Genomic DNA, 19,878 nt, shown 5'->3' on the forward strand with positions numbered 1-19,878 from the left:
CACGTTCTGAGTGAAGAAGCTCCCTCTCAGGCTCCCTTTAAATACTCCCCTTTCACCCTAAACCTATGAACTCCAGTTTTAATCTCAGTGGAAAAAAAGCCTACACATAAGCATGATTTTGTATACCTCTGTAAGATCTCCCCTCAATCTCCTGCACTCCACGGAATAAAGTCTTAGCCTTCTCAACCTATCTCTGTTACTCAGGTCCTCAAGTCCCAGCAACATCCTTGTAAGTTTGTCCCTGAGTGGCATGGCCTGAAGATTGATGGTGCTGGGATGTTGTCCTGGAGCCATGTTTCAGGAAGAACAAGTATATTGCAGTTCCTCATCTCGTGTGGGGTCATCCACAAATGAATGCAATCCAGCTTGTCTTCCTCAGAGCGAACACTGGAGGGCAGCATGGACGGGGGAGCCAGCTCCCAACAGATTCCAGCTATGCCTCTGTTCTCTTCCACATCCCCTTCACCTGGTGGCTGTCTCTGGTGAGGCCATAGCATGAGGGCCTGGTCCATGCAGCAACCAAGACCATGCATTTCCCCTGCCATTGGTCTCACCAATCAACCAATGAACTGGACTTGTAGTACTTTATATTACCTGTCCAACGGGGTCTGTGATTACAATAAAGAAGTTTTAGACACACATTTCCACTACTTATTGGACCTGGAGAGGCCACTGTGACCAAGTGTGCCACTACCTTGCCAGAAACATAATATAGTGTTAAGAGTTGCAGGGAAAATGCTGCAGAACTGGAATATGAGTCTCAGAAAAGGAAGATAAGGTGCTGTTCTTCAACCTTTTACTTGTGCCTTCTTGTGACAGTGCCAGAGGCCACAGACAGAACAATCAGAATGCCAGTGGGATGATGAATAAAAGATGTGAGGCAGAGACTAGAACCCCAGTCACAAACAAGAGAAAATCTGCAGAAATCCAAGCAACACACACAAAATGCTGGGGGAACTCAGCAGGCCAGCCAGCATCTATGGAGCATCTATGAAGTCCTAATGAAGAGTCTCAGCATTTGACTGTACCTTTTCCATAAATGCTGCCTGGCTTGTTGTGTTCCTCCATTGTGTGTGTTGCTGAGACTGGGAGAGCTGCTTTACCTCTGCTGACTGCCAGATGGCAGTACAGTATCACAATGCAAATAATGATAGTGATAGCCTGTGTGAAGCTTCCCATATTTCTGCAACAGTTACATGTACTTTCATTACTGATTAACTCTAGAATGGATTGCATGTAAATGCCAGAGCAAATCAAGTATCTGAGCAATGATGCTTGGTAAACTGTAAGTTTGATTCTGAAACATGAAATAAATGCTGGAAGCACCCCGCAGGACAGGCAACATCAATGGAAAAAGAGAGCCCAGTTCTATAATTTCCTGGCTGATTCATAAAGCCTTTCTTGAACAATGGAACAACATTTTCTCTTCTCCGGTCCTCTGGCTTCTCATTTGTAGCTAAGGATATTTTAAATATCTCTGTCAGGGCCCTTGCAACTTCTGCAATACCCTGTCCCAAGGTTTGACGGAGCATCTCGTCTGGCACCACAACCCAAGCACTCATTGCAAAATGATGCTTGCACGTTTTGCGAAAATGTCTTGGTTAAAGTTTCACACATTTATAGGTTCCAAGACTGAGGGAAGATGTTGCTCCAAAGTATCGTGTGCCGTGCAATTTATCAAATTGCTAGTACGGTACATCTACAAGGAGAACTGTCGCAGGAAAGCAGCATCCATCATCAGGGTCCCCACCAACCAGTCCATGCTCTCTTCTCGCTGCTGCCATCAGGAAGGAGGTACAGAAGCCTCAGGGTCCCCACCACCCAGTCCATGCTCTCTTCTCGCTGCTGCCATCAGGAAGGAGCCTCAGGTCCCACGCCACCAGGTTCAGGGACAGTTACTACCTCTCAACCACCATGCTCTTGAACCAGTAGGGATAACTTCACTCACCTCAACACTGAACTGTTCCCACAACCTATGGACTCACTTACAAGAACTGTTCATCTTATGTTCTTAATATTTATTGCTTATTTATTATTACTACTTTTTTCTTTTTCTACAGTTTGTTGTCCTTTGCATACTGATGTTTGTCCAAATTTGTTAAGTGCAGTTTTTATTGATTTTATTGTGTTTCTATGTATTTACTGTAAATGCCCACAAGAAAATTAATCTCAGGGTAGTATATGATGACATATATGTACTTTGATAATAAATTTACTTTGAACTTTGGTAAAACAGAAGAGAAAAAAAATACTTGAAAAGGTAGCAGCACACACAAAATGCTGGAGGAACTCAGCAGGCCAGGCAGCATCTATGGAAAAGAGTAAACAGTCGATGTTTTGGGCCTGAAATGTTGACTCTTCTTTTTTCCATAGATGTTGCCTGGCCTGCTGAGTTCCTCCAGTATTTTGTGTGTGGCTTGGATTTCCAGCATCTGCAGCTTTTCTCTTGTTTGTGATTTGAAAAGGTAGACCTGTTCTGAATTTAAAAGGGTGGGGGGGGGGGGATATGTTAGAGGTGCTTGATTTATGACTGGCTGAGTTGGAGCTGAGAGAAAGATATTCTTTTCATCTTTGGCATGGGGGGCAGATATACTACTAAATGCTGATGCGCATTCAATCAAGGAACAGTTTGGAAGAAAGAAATTGTGAAATTGTGAAGTGCGCTGCCTGAGACAATGATTGAAGCAAAATCTATGTTGATAGATAAAGAGGGGAAAAATGCCACTGCTTGTGTAGGTGAATAACACAACAGACTAGATGTGGGAAATGGTCAGTTGCTGTGTGGTGATGCCTTTGTAATTTCAGCTGCAAAGCAGCCTTTCAGAAGCTAGGCTGATGTAATTGGTCACAAGCCGCAGTAAACATTTCTACCTTTATAGTAGTGTTTAAACCACAGATTATAATGTCAGGTTTTAATGTAAGATAATAATGATTAATTGCACTTAACAAGTGTTGCTGGTTGGTTTTCCCAGTGTCAGCAATCAGTGTCTGATTCACTCCATCCAATCATGTGTATTTCATTAGGTCTTCATAGTATTCAATTCAAGTTCAATTGCCATTCAACCATACATGAATACCTATGAATGCAGCCAAATGAGACGCCATTACTCTGGGGCCAAGATACTAAACACACTGTACCAACAGTCACAAACAGCACAAAGCACACATAACACACACAAGACAGCAAGCACACGTAAGATATCAGTAAAATACCGCCACACAAAGACAAAATAGTTCAGACCCTGTGTCCAAGCATGCCGCAGAAATCTGTCGTCGACCACAATACAGCTTATCTTCTGCCAAACACAAGGGGCAGCACCAACTCCAGCCTGGATGCTGCCCCTGGCTCTGACTCCCTCGCCTCTGTGTGGCTTCCTCTACATTGGGAAACAAACACAGTCTGTGTAATTGCTTTGCTTCCCGTTGTGTGCCACTCTAATTCTCAATGCCACTCCTGTTCTGACCTGTCATTGGCTTCCTCAGCTGCCTTGTGTACACTGCAAGAAAAGACCTAGGCACTTCGTAGTCATCTAGTCCATTTTCCAACCGGATAAACTGCTTTGTCATAATTTCTCAATAAAAACACAAAATTCTAGCAGAACTCAGCAGGCCAGACAGCATCTATGGGAGGAGGTAGTGACGACGTTTCGGGCCAAAACCCTTCACCAGGAGTGAAGTAACATGGGGTGGTGGAGAGGGGATAAGAAGTGGGGGAAGGGATGAAGTAGAGAGCTGAGAAGTGATAGGCTGGAGGGAAATGGGCTGGGGGGAAGGTGGAGAATTATGGGAAATAAAAGAGAAAGAAAAGTAGGGCTGGGGGGAGATTATAGTCAGGGGAAAAATGAGAGAGAAAGAGAACCAGACCAAAATAATAGATAGGGATGGGGTAAGGGGGGGCAGGGGTATCAATGGAGGTCTGTGAGTTGAGTGTTCATGCCGGCAGGTAGGAGGCTACCTAGGCGGGAGATAAGGTATTGCTCCATCGACCTGTGTGTGACCTCATCTTGATGGTAGAGGAGGCCATGGACAGACATATCGGAGTGGGAGTGGTCTGTGGAATTGAAGTGTGTGGCCACAGGGAGATCCCGCCACTGCTGGAGGACCGAGCGCCGGTGTTCGGCGAAATGGTCTCCCAGTCTGTGGCGGGTCTCCCCAATTTATAAATAGCCAAATCGGGAGCACCGGATACAGTATATCACCCCAATTTCTCAATATTGTGTTTGTGTCTCTTTCTCACAACATTTCTTTAAAGGAACACAAGGGATTCTGCAGGTGGTGGAAATCTTGAGCAACACACATAAAATACTGGAATAACTCAACAATCACCTGGAACCACCGAAATGACAGAGCATGTCAACCCTGAGCAGCGTTCGACTAAGTTTCTACTGGAAGCTGCATGAGCAAACCTTTGTGCTGCATTCCGATATTTAAATCCAAGGCTCTTTCAGAAGTCAGGGAAAAGGCACAAGATTTGCTGTTGCTGGGTTGTTTTATTAAGTGCCAATGGAGCAAAGAGAGACAGGAGCAGAAGCTAGTAGCAGAGGCTTAAAGAATAGAGACTTGGATGCTGAGAAGATTAAGATGGCACTGCTTTTTTTATTTTGTACCCACATAAGTAAAAATTGAATTCAATTTTGTGGATAAGAGTCAACTAATGAGAAAGCACTTATTCAAATAATACAGAACAACGAAGTTTCCACTTTCCACTTTGTAAGTTCACTAGGGCAGGGGTTCCCACCCTTATGTTTCTGATCACACCGTTAACCACAATAGGGTCTTTTAAGAGGGTCCTGGATAGAGGGCTATGGGTAACCCTAGGTAGTTTCTAAGGTAAGGACATATTCGACACAGTATTGTGGGCCGAAGGGCCTGTATTGTGCTGTAGGTTTTCTATGTTTCTAAGTCAGGTAGCATCTGTGGAGGGGAATAAACTGTTGATGTTTCCAGCCAAACCCTCCAAGACCTGGAATGTCGACAGTTTATTCTTCTCCATAGATCCATTTCCCTGAAGTGCCTCCATGGCTGTTGTCACTGAATGTTACCAAGTTCCTCTTTCGACGAGGTGCTGCTTGACTGGCTGAGTTCTTCCACCATTGTCTGTTTTGCTTCAAATTCCAGCATCTGCAATATTATTTATTTTCCAGAGATTAGTTCCAGCTCCTCCAATTTCCATCTACCACAAGTAGAGAATCTTCCATTGTGATTCGGTAACCACTTGCCCTTTTCAGAGGACATGTTAATCGTGGAGTTTATCTGCGAAGCAGCAATGTCTCTTTTCACAGTGCTGGCACCCCTGAGGGTCGGTTCTTTCATTATAATAGGAAAACAAATGTTCATTCACTAAATCATGATGTTTGGCCCTTCTGAGAAAGTTAGATATGTCAAAACAGGCAGCCTTTAAAAATAGCTCGGTTCTAAACTTTTGTAACCTTTGCTAATAGAAGCATTGTGTTCCAAGTCACAAGGCTGACTGGTGAATCTTTACAGTTTTCTGAAGCATGTATATTGGGCAAAGTTACAGTACACCTTTTCATTAAAATCTTACTATCTTAAGTCAAGAATTCAAGATTATTAAATATAATTTCCCGTACATAAGTGCGAAGGATCCAATGCAGTACACAAAAAGCACAATAAAATAAAGAACATCATAATAAAAAAACAATAAATATAAATACATAGCATAGGTTATATACTTTGATTATTTGTATATCTATAAAGTGATGCTAGGCACAGGAATGCCTGGCATAAGGTGACTCTGAAGGAAATGATAAAGTAGTGGTGGTGGGGTTTGAGCAGAGGTGGGTTAGCAGTAGAGGTGTTGATCAGTCTTACTACTCCAGGAAATTGCCTGTTTTTGAGACTGGTGGGCCTGGCACAGATGCTACGTAGCCTCCTCCCTGATGGGAGTGGGACAAGCCGTCAATGAGCAGTTTGGGTGGGGTCCTACAGGATGTTACTGACCAGTGATGGATTTAAACCAAGAAGTAGGAGTTTGCTCACCAAGGACTGTGGGACAACAGTGTTGAATGCTGAACTGAAATCTAGAAACAGCATTTTGACATGAGTGCCCTTGTTTTCTAGGTTTGTCAGGGCCAGGTACATGATCGATGTTATGGCATCTGTTGTAGAGCAGTTCTGTCAGTACGCATGTTGGTGAGTGTCCAGTGTGGCAGGAATGGAGTTTTTGGTATGTGCCATTACCAGCCGTTCAAAGCATTTCATGATGATTGGCATCGGTGCCATAGGCCGGCAGTTGTTTAGTTCTGAAGGTATAGAGTTCTTTGGTACTGGGATGATGGTGACTGACTTGAAACATGTGGGTACAGCAACAAAAAAATCACCAAAAATATATTGCTTTCTTTTATTCCCCCAGCTATTACAATTTGGAGTCATAAAATTTTGCAGTATCAATATACGCAAAATAAAACCCTGAATCTTACTAAATCATTGTTCTGGCTGCTGCTGCTCCTAATCTTACGGTAACATTGGGGAAATAGAATTTTCTGTTACATCAGCAATCTCTATGTGCCCACCACCTTTTTAACAGTGCTGGATATAAGACTGTAAGACCACAAGACACAGAAACAGATTTATGTCATTGGGCTCATCGACTCTGCTCCACCATTCCATTATGGCTGATTTATTATCCCTCTCAACTCCATTCTCCTGCTTCTCCTGACTAATCAAGAATCTATCAACCTTCATTGTAAATATGCCCAACAACTTGGCCTTCAGGGCCTTCCGTGGCAATGAATTCCACAGATTCACCATCCTCTGGTTAAAGAAATTCCTCTTCATCTCTGTTCTACAGGGATGTCCTTGCATTCTGAGGCTATGCCCTCTGGTCCTAGACTCCCCCCACAATAGGAAAAACATCCCTCCCCCATCTTGACCTTTTAATACTGGATAGATTTCAATGAGAAATCTTCCCACATTCTTCTAAACTCCAGCAAGTACAGACCCAAAGCCATCCAGCGCTACTCATATGTTAAACCTTTCATTCTCAGGAACCTCCTCTGGAGCCTCTCCAATGGGATGTTCCATTTTTATGTGATCTATTTCACAGGAAATGATATTAACATATTTGAATTGAGATCTTCCATTGAAGTCAGTGACTGACACAATCCAGCTGGGTTTCAGTGGCCAAAGGATCTGGCTTTGGAAGAGCAGTGGCATTCTCACCGAAGATTTGACTTTTTTTAAACAGTGTGTGTGGGCCCAAGGCTCTTCCCTCTGCTTCCCCATCCTGAGTATGTGTCCACCCTCCATTTCACTCCACAGCACCCTCTAAACTCTCCATTTGTATCCAGGTGTTGAAGATCAAAATCTCATCGCCCTCACCCAGTTGTCCATTTACACGGTGGTCAAACATGTGAAAATTTTGCCAAGGTACAGTTGGACAAAGCTTAAGTTACACTACAGTTGTGGCAAAAGACATGAGCTTGAATCCTATCTAGGGAATTTAAATTCAAGTAGTTAAGTAAATCTCGATTTAACTAGAAGACTAGTCTTAGTCCCCGTTACTACAAAAGAATAGAATTTTCATTAAAATCTCTCTAGATCATGTCCTTCAGTGAAACAAACCTATCGTATTTACTCTAAGTGTGTTTGTTCACACCTTGATGTGGCTGCCTCTTAACTGTCTTGTGTTCAGGGACGTCAGAGCTGGGTATCTATTGCTGTCATTATCTGTGACATTCTCGTCTTTTGAATGAATGCATTAAGATTATTTTCCGGATACAGAATTGACATGGGAATGTACAGAGTTGTGCAAAATAGTGCGTGAGAGAGCCACAGTTGCCCAGCATCTTAATGAAGCTCCTGAGAGCATTTATTTTCCTTTGGTGATGCAGCATGACTATCTGTAGTATAGCTTCCATTATCTGTTCCATATCCTTCAAATCCTCACTGTTGAAATGAGTGCCCGTCTCACTTTCTGATTTTGATTTGACCCAGCTACTTTGTGAGATAGGGATTTCCACTGCCCTTGTGTGAGAAACTGTTTCTGGAGTTCACATCTGTGTGAGTGGGAGGTTAGTTCCCAGAATGTCAGCGTGGCCTGGCCTTGCCCAGAGCAACGCACATTTGTGCTAGGCCTCTCTCAGCACGTGGCCAGCAGCCCTCCCAAAGAGACAGGCTGAGAGCACTCCCCCCCCCCACAGAACTCACTGCTTGATAAAACTTACATAAATTTGAACATTTGTGAAAGCGTTAGACATTCACATTCAAAAATATCCAGAATGAAATGTAAAAAATGTTTAAGCAAAGTCTAAGTGTAAGTAAGTTTTATTATCAAAGTGCCAAATTCTACCCTGAGATTCATTTTTTTGCAGGCATTCACAGTAAATACAAATAAACACAGTAGAATCAATGAAAAACTGCACATGACCAGAGACAGACAAGAAACCAATGTGCAAAAGACAACTAATCATATAAGAACAAAACAGAAAAAAAATACAATAATGATAAAAAAAGTAATAACTGTTGACAACGTGAGTTGTAAAATTCTTGAAAGTGAATCCATACATAGGTTGTGGAATCAGTTCAGCGCTGGGGTGAGTAAGGTTCAGTGGGGTGAGTGGGGTGGTTCAGGAAGCTGTTCCTGAAGCTGGTGGTTTGGGACCGAAGGCTTCTGGACCTTCTTCCTGATGGCAGTAGCAAGAAGGAGCATGGCTGGATGGTGGGGATCCTTGATGATGGAGTTTGCTTAACGTCACAGTCGTAATAATAAAACGAGTAGAGGAGGGGGCTAAGCATACAGTTTTGCGGTGCACGTGTGCTGATGGAGATTGTGGAAGAGATGTTGTTGCCATTTCGAACTGACTGGGATCTGCAAGTGAGGAAACCAAGGATTCTGTTGCACAAAGGGGTATCGAGGCCTAGGTCTTGGAGCTTATAGCTTAGTGTTGAATGCCAAACTGCATTCAATGAAGAAATTGCTGTTGTATGCACCTTCACTGTCCAGATGTTTCTGAGTTGAGTGAGGATCCATTGAGGTGGCTTCAGTTGTTGACCTGTTGGAACAGTAGGAAAATTGGAGGGATCCAAGTCACTCCTCAGGCAGGAGTTGATACGTTTCATCACCAACCTCTCAAACCATTTCAGCACCGTGAAGGAAAATGCTACTGGATGATAGTTATTGAGGCAGGTTACCACGTTCTTATTGGGCACTGGAATAATTGAAGCCTGCTTGAAGCAGATATGTACTCCAGATTGCCAAGGTGAGAGGTTAATAAAATTAGAAGTATTAAAATAAAAATGCTCAAGAACACCCATAGATATATGAGTTTGTTTATTTATATTTAAATATAAATGGGAGGGGGAATTGTTGCTCACTGCATGGGGGGAGGAGTTTAGGTTTCTCACGGTTAACTGTCATTCATTCTTTGGGGCACTTCTCTGTTTTTGTGGATGTTTGCGAAGAAAAAGCATTTCAGGATGTATATTGTTACATTAAATTGGACCTTTGAACCTTTGAAACTTAGTGACATAAGTGAAATTAAAAGGTCTGCTACTATCATCTCGCTCTGTACCATATTCTCAGTCTCTCCCCATAATTCTTGATGAAGCTTTTGTCAGCAGTTTCTTCCCATTCATTGCAATAAATTTTCACCAGATTTACCACAGGAGTCTGTGAAGGTTTGTGCTATCTGATACTACTCATTTACACTCTGAGAGAATAAACAGCCTTTTTGAATTGGCTCGAAGCTTAACTATTGTTTATTTATGGTATCTGAAGTTACAGTGCTCTTGCCTCTCACAGGACCAAGTTGCAAATATGGTTGTCATTTAGTAGAAACATCTCTCAAAGTTCAATGACAGCAAACAATTTATAGCTTTTTTAATGACACCGTGAAGTTCAAATGTAAATGCTTGCTTTTAACTTTTTAACAACAGCGCACCTGCCAGTTGTTCAATGGGATGTTCCTTGTTCGGAGAGCTCAGCTGATAGTGCCAGTCAATCTGTTTGATTACAACTGCCAGAGGGAACACAAGAAGGGAAAATGACAGTCTACCTAAAAGACGTGATAACAGCATCAGTGTGATTGGTCAAAGTGAACATCTAAAGTCAACAGTGAGGAAGTAACTAGGAGAATAGGTAAGGAGCAGCCAGTGGATGTGGTTTACAGACAGTCCCCACATTGATTCCCGAGAACGGTTCATAACCTGAACTGTTCGTAAGCCCAAAGTGAACAGAAACAATACCTATAACCTGGACAGGACCTTCAATGGATTTTCAGGCCTTGATAAAATTCAGCATGAGTGGGCAAAATTAAATCATCTGTGATTAGGGATACAGTAAAACCCTGATCATTTGTTATCCAACCTTCAGTAAATCCCACTGGTCCAATCAGAATTCCCTGTTGGAAACAACGAATTGGTGGGAGAGAGTTTATTTCTTTTACTGTGCTACTCTAAACCCTTACCATGGGGTTTACTTGTATAGTTATTCGCAGTTAAGGGAATTATTTTCATGACTAGAGGTTTATCTACACAATGATCTCATGTGAAATATTTGCTGGAGAAACAGGAGGCAGGGGCTGTCTGAAAACTACAGAAGTTGTGGGAAATCAGGAGCCCAGGCTATTTCCATTGCAAACGTTAGGATTCTGGAGGGTGTTTGGTCTGGTCAATAGTCAAGATCTGAAGCGAAGAATTGGCTAGAGAAATTATGCATGAATTTGAAGAGTTTTAAAGACAATCCATATTAATCCACTTGGAGTTTCTCTCTGGTACAAACTCGACCTCTTTTCCCTAACCCCAAACACCTTCCCCTCATCCTTCCTGATTGATTTTTGGAGGTTTTTTTCATTACTTCTGTTGGGGTACACCAACCAATCTGGCATTCCATCCCAGCCGATGTTGGATGTGGTAAACGGAATGGGTATGAGTGGTACAGAAATAAAGCTGTTGAGACCACCATACCCTTGGCAACCATCAAATACCCATCTGTATCAGAGTACAGAGTACAGCACAGGAACAGGCAGTCTGGCCCACAATATCTGTACAAATTAAACTAATTATCTTCTGCCTGTAACCCTTATCCTTCGATTCCCTCCAGATTCATACATCTAGGAATATGCAGCCTCTTAAAAGCCACGATTTTAACCATCTGTAGTTGTGAACTTCCCGTGATCCAGGACATTTACAAAGACAAGTGTGTAAAGAGGGCCCATAGGATCATTGGGGACCCAGATCATCTCAAGCACAATCTATTCCAGCTGCTACCATCTGGGAAAAGGTACGCTAACATAAAAGCCAGGACCAATAGCTTCCAGGACAACTTCTTCCACTAGGCTATCAGACTGATGAACTCACGCTGATCTGAGTGTATTATATTGACTGTTCTATTTATTATAAATTACAATGAATACACATTGCACACTTACATGGAGCTGTAATGTAAAGATTTTTACTCCTCATGTATGTGAAGGATGTAAGAAATAAAGTCAATTCAATTTCCACTGCTTCCCCCAGATGCCCAATTCCAGGCACCCAACACTGTGTGTGAAAACAGATTGCCTGGCGCATCACTTTTAAACTTTTCCCCCTTACCTTGAATGCATCCCATATACTGTAGTACTCGATATTTCTACCTTGGGAGAAAGATTCTGGCACTCTACTCTATTTATTCCTCTTACAATCTTACAAACTTCTTCAGGTTTCCTCTCAGCCTCTGATACTCTGGAGAAAGTAACCTGTCCTTCGAGCTCATACCCTCTAATCCAGACAGCATCCTAGTAAACCTTTTCTGCACCCTTTTCAAAGCCTCCACATCCTTGCTGTAATGGGGCAATCAGACTTGCACGCAACTTCTTCCTGTAACAAGGTAACCAGAATTGTGCAGAATAAATACAATTTATATTATTACCACTTATCAGAACAGAGACTGGAGCTTTCTGCGTCTCAGTGATTCATTTCTTGATGAAGGGAGGCACGGTTAACACACTTTACTGTAAGGCAGCCCAGGCTCATTTGCCGCCGCTGTCTGTAAGGAGTTGTACGTTCTCCCTGTGACTGGATGGGCTTCCTTTGAGAGCACCACTTTCCCCCCACAGTCCAAAGACATATGGGTTGGTAGGTTCATTGTAAATTGTCCCGTGATTAGGTTGGGGTTGCTGGGCAGCACAGCTCGAAGGACCGGAAGGGCCTATTCCATGTTGTATCTCAATAAATAAATAAACAAACAAACAAATGTGAGAGTCCCTGATTCCACCTTGCAACTACTGCCTGGAGTAAAAGTTCTTCCTTATATCCCCTCTGATCCTCCTCACCCTTCCCCTGACATATGCTTTCCAGCTTTTGGACAAAGAGAAACAGTTTCTGCTATCTAACTCCACAAACAAGAGAATATCTGCAGATGCTGGAGATCAAAGTAACACACACGAAATGCTGGAGGAACTCAGCACACTTGGCAGCATCTATGGAAAAGGGTAAACAGCCAATGTTTTGGGCTGAGACCCTTTAACTGGGACTCCTAATGAAGGGTCTCGTTCCAAAACGTCAACTGTCTTTTTATTTTCATAGATGCTGCCTGGTCTGTTGAGTTCCTCCAGCTTTTGTGTGTATTACTACTATTTACCTATAGTTTTCTATAGCTCTATCAGTATATTTGCATATCCCTTATATCCTATATCAGTATACTTGCATATTCCTTATAATCCTGTATACATCTATCAGCATATTTATATACCTCTCATAATTTTGTATATCCCTGTCAGGTCCCTGCTTAGCCTCCTCAATTCCAAGGAAAACAATACTAGCCTGTCCTGTCTGTTCTCATAACAGAAACACTCCGTCTCAGGCAACATCCTAGTGAATTATTTTGACACCCTCCAACTTGATTTTCTAATGGTCGCTAATAAAATTTGCCATTTCAGTTATAGACTCCTGGGATCCAGCTTTCCTGTTTCCTAAGGATAAGGCTTTGGAGTGCTTGGAAGCACACTTGGAGCTACTTGGATCTTTGACAAGGTGCCACACATGAGGCTGCTAGACAAGATAGGAGACGATGACATTACAGAAAAGATACTAATGTAGACAGAAGATTGACTGACTGGCAGAAGACAAGGAGTAGAAATAAAGTGAGCCTTTTCTGGTTGGCTGCCAGTCACTAGAGGTGTTCCACAAGAGTTGGTCTTGGGTCTGGGTCTGCTACTTTTCAAGTTATGTTAATAAACCCGGTTGATGGAAATGGTGGTTTTGTGGGCAGTTTTGCAGATGACTCAAAGAGAGGTAAAGTGGCAGGTTATGTAGAGGCAGGAAATCTGTAAATGCATTAGGACAGATTAAGAGGATGGGCAATACAGCATAGGGAAATGTATGGTCATGCACTTTGGTAGAAGGAATAAAGGTGTAGACTATTTTCTAAACTAAGCACATTTGGAAATCAGAGGTGTAAATTGTCTTGGGAGTTCTAATGTAGCATTCCCTAAAGGTTAATTTTCAAATTGAGTCAGTAGTAAAGAATGTAAATGCAATATTGGTATGCATTTTGAGAGGACTGGAATACAAAAGCTATGATGAATTGCTGAAACTTTATAAGGCAATGGTCAGACCACAGTTGGAGTATTGTGAGCAGTTTTGGGACTCCATATCTAAGAAAGAATGTGTTGGCGTTGGAGAGACTCCAGAGGAGGTTCATGAGAATTATCCTTGGAATGAAAGGGTTAATGTATCAGGAGTGTTTGATGGCTCTGGGTCTGTACTTGCTGGAGTTTAGAAGAACAAGGGGGAATGGGCTGGACTGGAACCAATGTCCTAGGGGGGCGTTTGCTACTGCTGTTCAGGAGGATTTAAACTAATGTGGCAGGGGGATGGGAACAAGTGCAGAGAGACAGAGGGGTGTAAAATGAGGGTAGAAGCAAAAAGTAGTAAGGTGAAAAGTAAAAGTGGCAGGCAGGCAAATCCAGGGCAAAAAGCAAAAAGGGCCACTTTTCAACATAATTGTATAAGGGCTAAGAGTGTTGTAAAAACAAACCTGAAGGCTTTGTGTGTCAATGCGAGGAGCATTCGTAACAAGGTGGATGAGTTGAGTGTGCAGATAGTTATTAATGAATATGATATAGTTGGGATCACAGAGATGGCTCCAGGGTGACCAAGGATGGGAGCTCAACATCCAGGGATATTCAATATTCAGGAGGGATAGACAGGAAAGAAAAGGAGGTGGGGTAGCATTGCTGGTTAGAGAGGAGATTAACGCAATAGAAAGGAAGGACGTTAGCCTGGAGGATGTGGAATCAATAGTGCACAACACTAAGGATCAGAAAATGCTGGTGGGAGTTGTGTACAGGCCAGCTAACAGTAGTAGTGAGGTTGGGGATGGCAATAAACAGGAAATTAGAAATGTGTGTAATAAAGGAACAGTAGTTATAATGGGTGACTTCAATCTACATATAGATTGGGTGAACCAAATTGGTAAGGGTGCTGAGGAAGAGGATTTCTTGGAATGTATGCGGGATGGTTTTCTGAACCAACATGTCGAGGAACCAACTAGAGAGCAGGCCATTCTAGATTGGGTATTGAGCAATGAGGAAGGGTTAGTTAGCAATCTTGTCGTGCGAGGCCCCTTGGGTAAGAGTGACCATAATACGGTGGAATTCTTCATTAAGATGGAGAGTGACATAGTTAATTCAGAAACGAAGGTTCTGAACTTAAAGAAGGGTAACTTTGAAGGTATGAGATGTGAATTAGCTAAGATAGACTGGCAAATGATACTTAAAGGGTTGACGGTGGATATGCAATGGCAAGCATTTAAAGATCACATGGATGAACTACAACAATTGTTCATCCTAGTTTGGCAAAAGAATAAACCAGGGAAGGTAGTGCACCCATGGCTGACAAGGGAAATTAGGGATAGTATCAAGTCCAAAGAAGAAAGATATAAAGTAGCAAAAAAAGCGGCACACCTGAGGACTGGGAGAAATTCAGAGACCAGCAGAGGAGGACAAAGGGCTTAATTAGGAAAGGGAAAAGAGATTATGAGAGAAAGCTGGCAGGGAACATAAAAACTGACTGTAAAAGCTTTTATAGATACGTGAAAAGAAAAAGATTGGTCAAGACAAATGTAGGTCCTTTACAGTCAGAAACAGGTGAATTGATCATAGGGAACAAAGACATGGCAGACCAATTGAATAACTACTTTGGTTCTGTCTTCACTAAGGAGGACATAAATAATCTTTTGGAAATAGTAAGGGACCGAGGGTCCAGTGAGATGGAGGAACTGTGGGAAATACATGTTAGTAGGGAAGTGGTGTTAGGTAAATTGAAGGGATTAAAGGCAGATAAATCCCCAGGGCCAGATGGTCTGCATCCCAGAGTGCTTAAGGAAGTAGCCCAAGAAATAGTGGATGCATTAGTGATAATTTTTCAAAACTCCTTAGATTCTGGATTAGTTCCTGGGGATTGGAGGGTGGCTAATGTAACCCCACTTTTTAAAAAAGGAGGGAGAGAGAAACCGGTTAGTCTGACATCAGTGGTGGGGAAAATGCTAGAGTCGGTTATCAAAGATGTGGTAACAGCACATTTGGAAAGAGGTGAAATCATCGGACAAAGTCAGCATGGATTTGTGAAAGGAAAATCATGTCTGATGAATCTTATAGAATTTTTTGAAGATGTAACTAGTAGAGTGGATAGGGGAGATCCAGTGAATGTGGTATATTTAGATTTTCAAAAGGCTTTTGACAAGGTCCCACACAGGAGATTAGTGTGCAAACTTAAAGCACACGTTATTGGGGGTATGGTGTTGATGTGGATAGAGAATTGGTTGGCAGACAGGAAGCAAATAGTGGGAGTAAATGGGACCTTTTCAGAATGGCAGGCAGTGACTAGTGGGGTACCGCAAGGCTCAGTGCTGGGACCCCAGTTGTTTACAATATATATTAATAATTTAGATGAGGGAATTAAATGCAGCATCTCTAAGTTTGCGGATGACACGAAGCTGGGCGGCGGTGTTAGCTGTGAGGAGGATGCTAAGAGGATGCAGGGTGACTTGAATAGGTTAGGTGAATGGGCAAATTCATGGCAGATGCAATTTAATGTGGATAAATGTGAGGTTATCCAGTTTAGTTGCAAGAACAGGAAAACAGATTATTATCTGAGTGGTGGCCGATTAGGAAAAGAGGAGGTGCAACGAGACCTGGGTGTCATTGTACACCAGTCATTGGAAGTGGGCATGCAAGTACAGCAGGTGGTGAAAAAGGCAAATGGTATGTTGGCATTCATAGCAAAAGGATTTGAGTACAGGAGCAGGGAGGTTTTACTGCAGTTGTACAAGGCCTTGGTGAGACCGCACCTGGAATATTGTGTGCAGTTTTGATCCCCTAATCTGAGGAAAGACATTCTTGCCATAGAGGGAGTACGAAGAAGGTTCACCAGATTGATTCCTGGGATGGCAGGACTTTCATATGAAGAAAGACTGGATCGACTAGCCTTATACTCACTGGAATTTAGAAGATTGAGGGGGGATCTTATTGAAACGTATAAAATTGTAAAGGGATTGGACAGGCTAGATACAGGAAGATTGTTTCCGAAGTTGGGGAAGTCCAGAGGGGTCACAGTTTAAGGATAAAGGGGAAGCCTTTTAGGACCGAGATGAGGATAAACTTCTTCACACAGAGAGTGGTGAATCTGTGGAATTCTCTGCCACAGGAAACATTCGAGGCCGGTTCATTGGCTATATTTAAGAGGAAGTTAGATATGGCCCTTGTGGCTAAAAGGATCGGGGGTATGGAGAGAAAGCAGGTACAGGGTTTTGAGTTGGATGATCAGCCATGATCATATTGAATGGCGGTGCAGGCTCAAAGGGCCGAATAGCCTACTCCTGAACCTATTTTCTATGTTTCTATGAATATAATTGAAACCTACCAAATATTGAAAGGCCTCATCTGAGTGGACATAGAGAGGTTGTTTCCAGTAGTGGAAGAATCTAGGATCAGAGGGCAAAGCCTCAGAATACAAAGATGCCCCTTAAGACAGAGGGTGGTGAATCTGTAGAATTTATTGCCACAGATGGATGTGGAGGCTGTGTCATTGGGTAGTGGTTGATAGCTTCTTGATTAGTAAGAACATCAAAGGTTACAGGAAGAACGCAGGAGAATGGATTTGAGATGGAAAATACATCAGCTATGATCGAACGATGGGCCGATTGGCCTAATTTTTCTCCTATGTTTTATATCTTACAATCTATCAGACTCTTTGGCTGTCTAAGCTTGTGCTGACGATCAGCCACACGTTTACACTAATCCTACATTGTCACATATACTTTCAACTTCCTGCAGACTCCACTACTCATCCACACGCTGGGGATAATTAACCTCCTCACACACATGCCTTTAGGATATGGGAGAAAACCAGATCACTTTGCTGGACCCACACAGTCACAGGGAGAGGAGGATGTTCAGATTCTAAAGAGACAGCACTAGAGGTCAGGATTGAGTCAGGTCTCTGATATTATGAGGCAATCGTTCGACTTGCTGTGCCATTATGCTCCCCATTTTGCTATGTTTTAGCCATCTGAAAGAAGTGATCTAGGTTAAGATTTTGATTATGGATGCAATGGATAGCAAAAGATTAATCTTCATACTCTAGCTGCAATCGAGGAGGAGATTGCAGGTGAAGGGGAATTGAAATGTAAGGAGATACATGGACCTGCAGTTTTAGCCCCAGCAGTTCTTGAAACATTGTATGATCCACAAGCTAGGAGGATGAAATATCTTGGATTAAAACTAATGGATAGCATGTGTGTTAGTTCATGCTTTGTTAGAATCTACTCAGAGATTATATACAGTACACAAAATAAACTCTTGTGTAATTAAAATTTAAAGTTCAAAGTAAATTTATTATCAAGCTACATGTATGCCACCATATACAAATCTGAGATCTGTTTTCTTGCAGGCAATCACAGTCAATACAAGAAACAGAATAGAGTTAATGAAAGAGCACACACAACAAGGCGGGAAACAACAAATATGCAAATGAACCCCAACAAACTGCAAAAACAAAAAAAAAGAAAAAAATAAATAATAATAATAATAATAATAATAATAATAAATAAGTAAGCAATAAATATTGAGAACATGAGATGAAGAATCCATGAAAGTAGGGCCATTTAGTGGGAACAGTTCAGTGATGCGCGAGTGAGGAGAAGGATTTTGAGTGATGTTATTCCCTCTGGTTCAGGAGACTGATGGTTGAAGAGTAATACCTATTCCTCAATCTGGTGGGGTGGGTCCTGAGGCTCCCATACCTTCACCCTAATGGCAGCAGTGAGAACACAGTATGGCCTGGATGGTGGTGTCTTTGATGATGGATGCTGCTTTCCTGCAACAGCATTCCTTATAAATGTGCTCAATGGTGGGGAGGGCTTTACCTGTGATGGACTAGGCCATATCTAGTACCTTTTGTAGGCTTTTCCATACAAGGGCATTGGTGTTTCCATACCAGACCATGATACAACAAATCAATATACTCTCCACAACACATTTAGCTAGATGTCAAAGTTTTAGATGAAGTGCTGAATCCTCGCAAACTTCTAAGAAAGTAGGGGTGCTGCCATGCTTCCTTCAAAGTGGCACTTACAGGCTGGACCCAGAACAAATCCTCTGAAATGATAACACCGAGGAATTTAAAGTTGCGGACCCTCTCCAACTTTGCTCCCCTGATGAGGACTGGCTCATGGACCTCCTGAAGTCAATAATCATCTCCTTGGTCTTGCTGACATTGAGTGAGCGGTTGTTGTGGCACCACTCAGCTAGAATTTCAGTCTCCCTCCTACAGTATATGTGCTGAGTTGTCTTCTCCCTTGATTCAGCCAATGACATTGATGTTGTCAGCAAAGTTAAATGTGGCATAGGAGTTGAACTTAGCCTCACGGTCATAAGTATAAAGCGAGTAGAGCAGGGGGCTAAGCACACAGCCTTGTGGTGCACCTGTGCTGAGGGAGACTGTGGAGGAGATGTTGATGTCAATCTAAAGAGACTGGGTCTGCAAGTGAGGAAATTGAAGATCCAATTGCACAGGGTGGTAGAGAGGACTAGGACTTTAGGCTTACTGATTAGATTTGAGGGGATGATAGCAATGAATGACAAGTCGTAGTCAATGAAGAGTATGAAAAGCAGCCAATCAGGATTGTGGGATGTGAGAGAAGGTTCAAGAAGGGTTTTCTGAAGGACAGTAGTCCAGTTTGGGGTCTTTTGAAGCTGTGCAGTGGGACAGAAAGGAAGATGCCGAAGGAAAGAGAGACCCGGTTACAAGAAGTGCTTTGTGCAGATAAATGGGTCCAGTGAGGAAGGACAACACTTCTGAGAGAGAGAGCCAGTTTTCTCCAGATAGTCCTCCAGGGGGGTTCGGAAATGTAGTGGGTGCTTCCATGCAGACTGTGTGTCCAGCACGTGAGCAAGAGATACACACCTGAATTCCCAGTTTAGGAAGAGACAAGCTTCAACAATTATGTGCACGTTGGGCTGGTTTAACTGTATTGGGCCCTTTTCTTTTTCCTGATAACTGTTTGATAATGCTGAAATCAGAAAGTATTCTCTCTTTTTGATTTTATGCAGTGTTTGATCTGTTATTTCATGCTGACCACTAATTGTGTATGGACAGTATTTGTACAAACGTTCCTATTTGGTTAAACCCCAAATCGTACTGACCTTAGAGGTATATTGCTTATGAAATGTGGTGTTCTCACTGCTGAGCTGTTAGCAGAGGTAGCTAATGAGCCAAGTTTGCATACGAGCCTGGTGAGAGGGTTACACTGTCAAAGCACTTCATCCCAGCGGATGCAAGTGCTAATGGATGATATCCATTGAGGCAGGTTACCACACATAAATGACTCCTGCCTGAAGACGTGAGTACCTCAGACTGCTGAGGTTAAGGATA

At 42.5% G+C, this 19,878-nt stretch overlaps 1 protein-coding gene across 4 annotated transcripts in view; it reads left to right on the forward strand.

The window, feature by feature from the left end:
* The window catches only part of ripor2 (RHO family interacting cell polarization regulator 2), a 215,778-nt gene that overhangs the window by 56,870 nt on the left and 139,030 nt on the right, over positions 1-19,878 (forward strand). The window contains exon 1 of one of the 4 annotated variants that reach the window (XM_059945527.1): positions 2,444-2,465. The exons of the other annotated variants lie outside the window; for them this stretch is intronic. The gene's annotated coding sequence lies outside the window, so the exon portion shown is untranslated. Of the gene's footprint in view, positions 1-2,443; positions 2,466-19,878 lie in introns of those variants that run through there. 4 annotated transcript variants of the gene reach the window in all.

The sequence above is a fragment of the Hypanus sabinus genome, chromosome 20 (assembly GCF_030144855.1).
Source record: "Hypanus sabinus isolate sHypSab1 chromosome 20, sHypSab1.hap1, whole genome shotgun sequence".
NCBI lineage: Eukaryota > Metazoa > Chordata > Chondrichthyes > Myliobatiformes > Dasyatidae > Hypanus > Hypanus sabinus.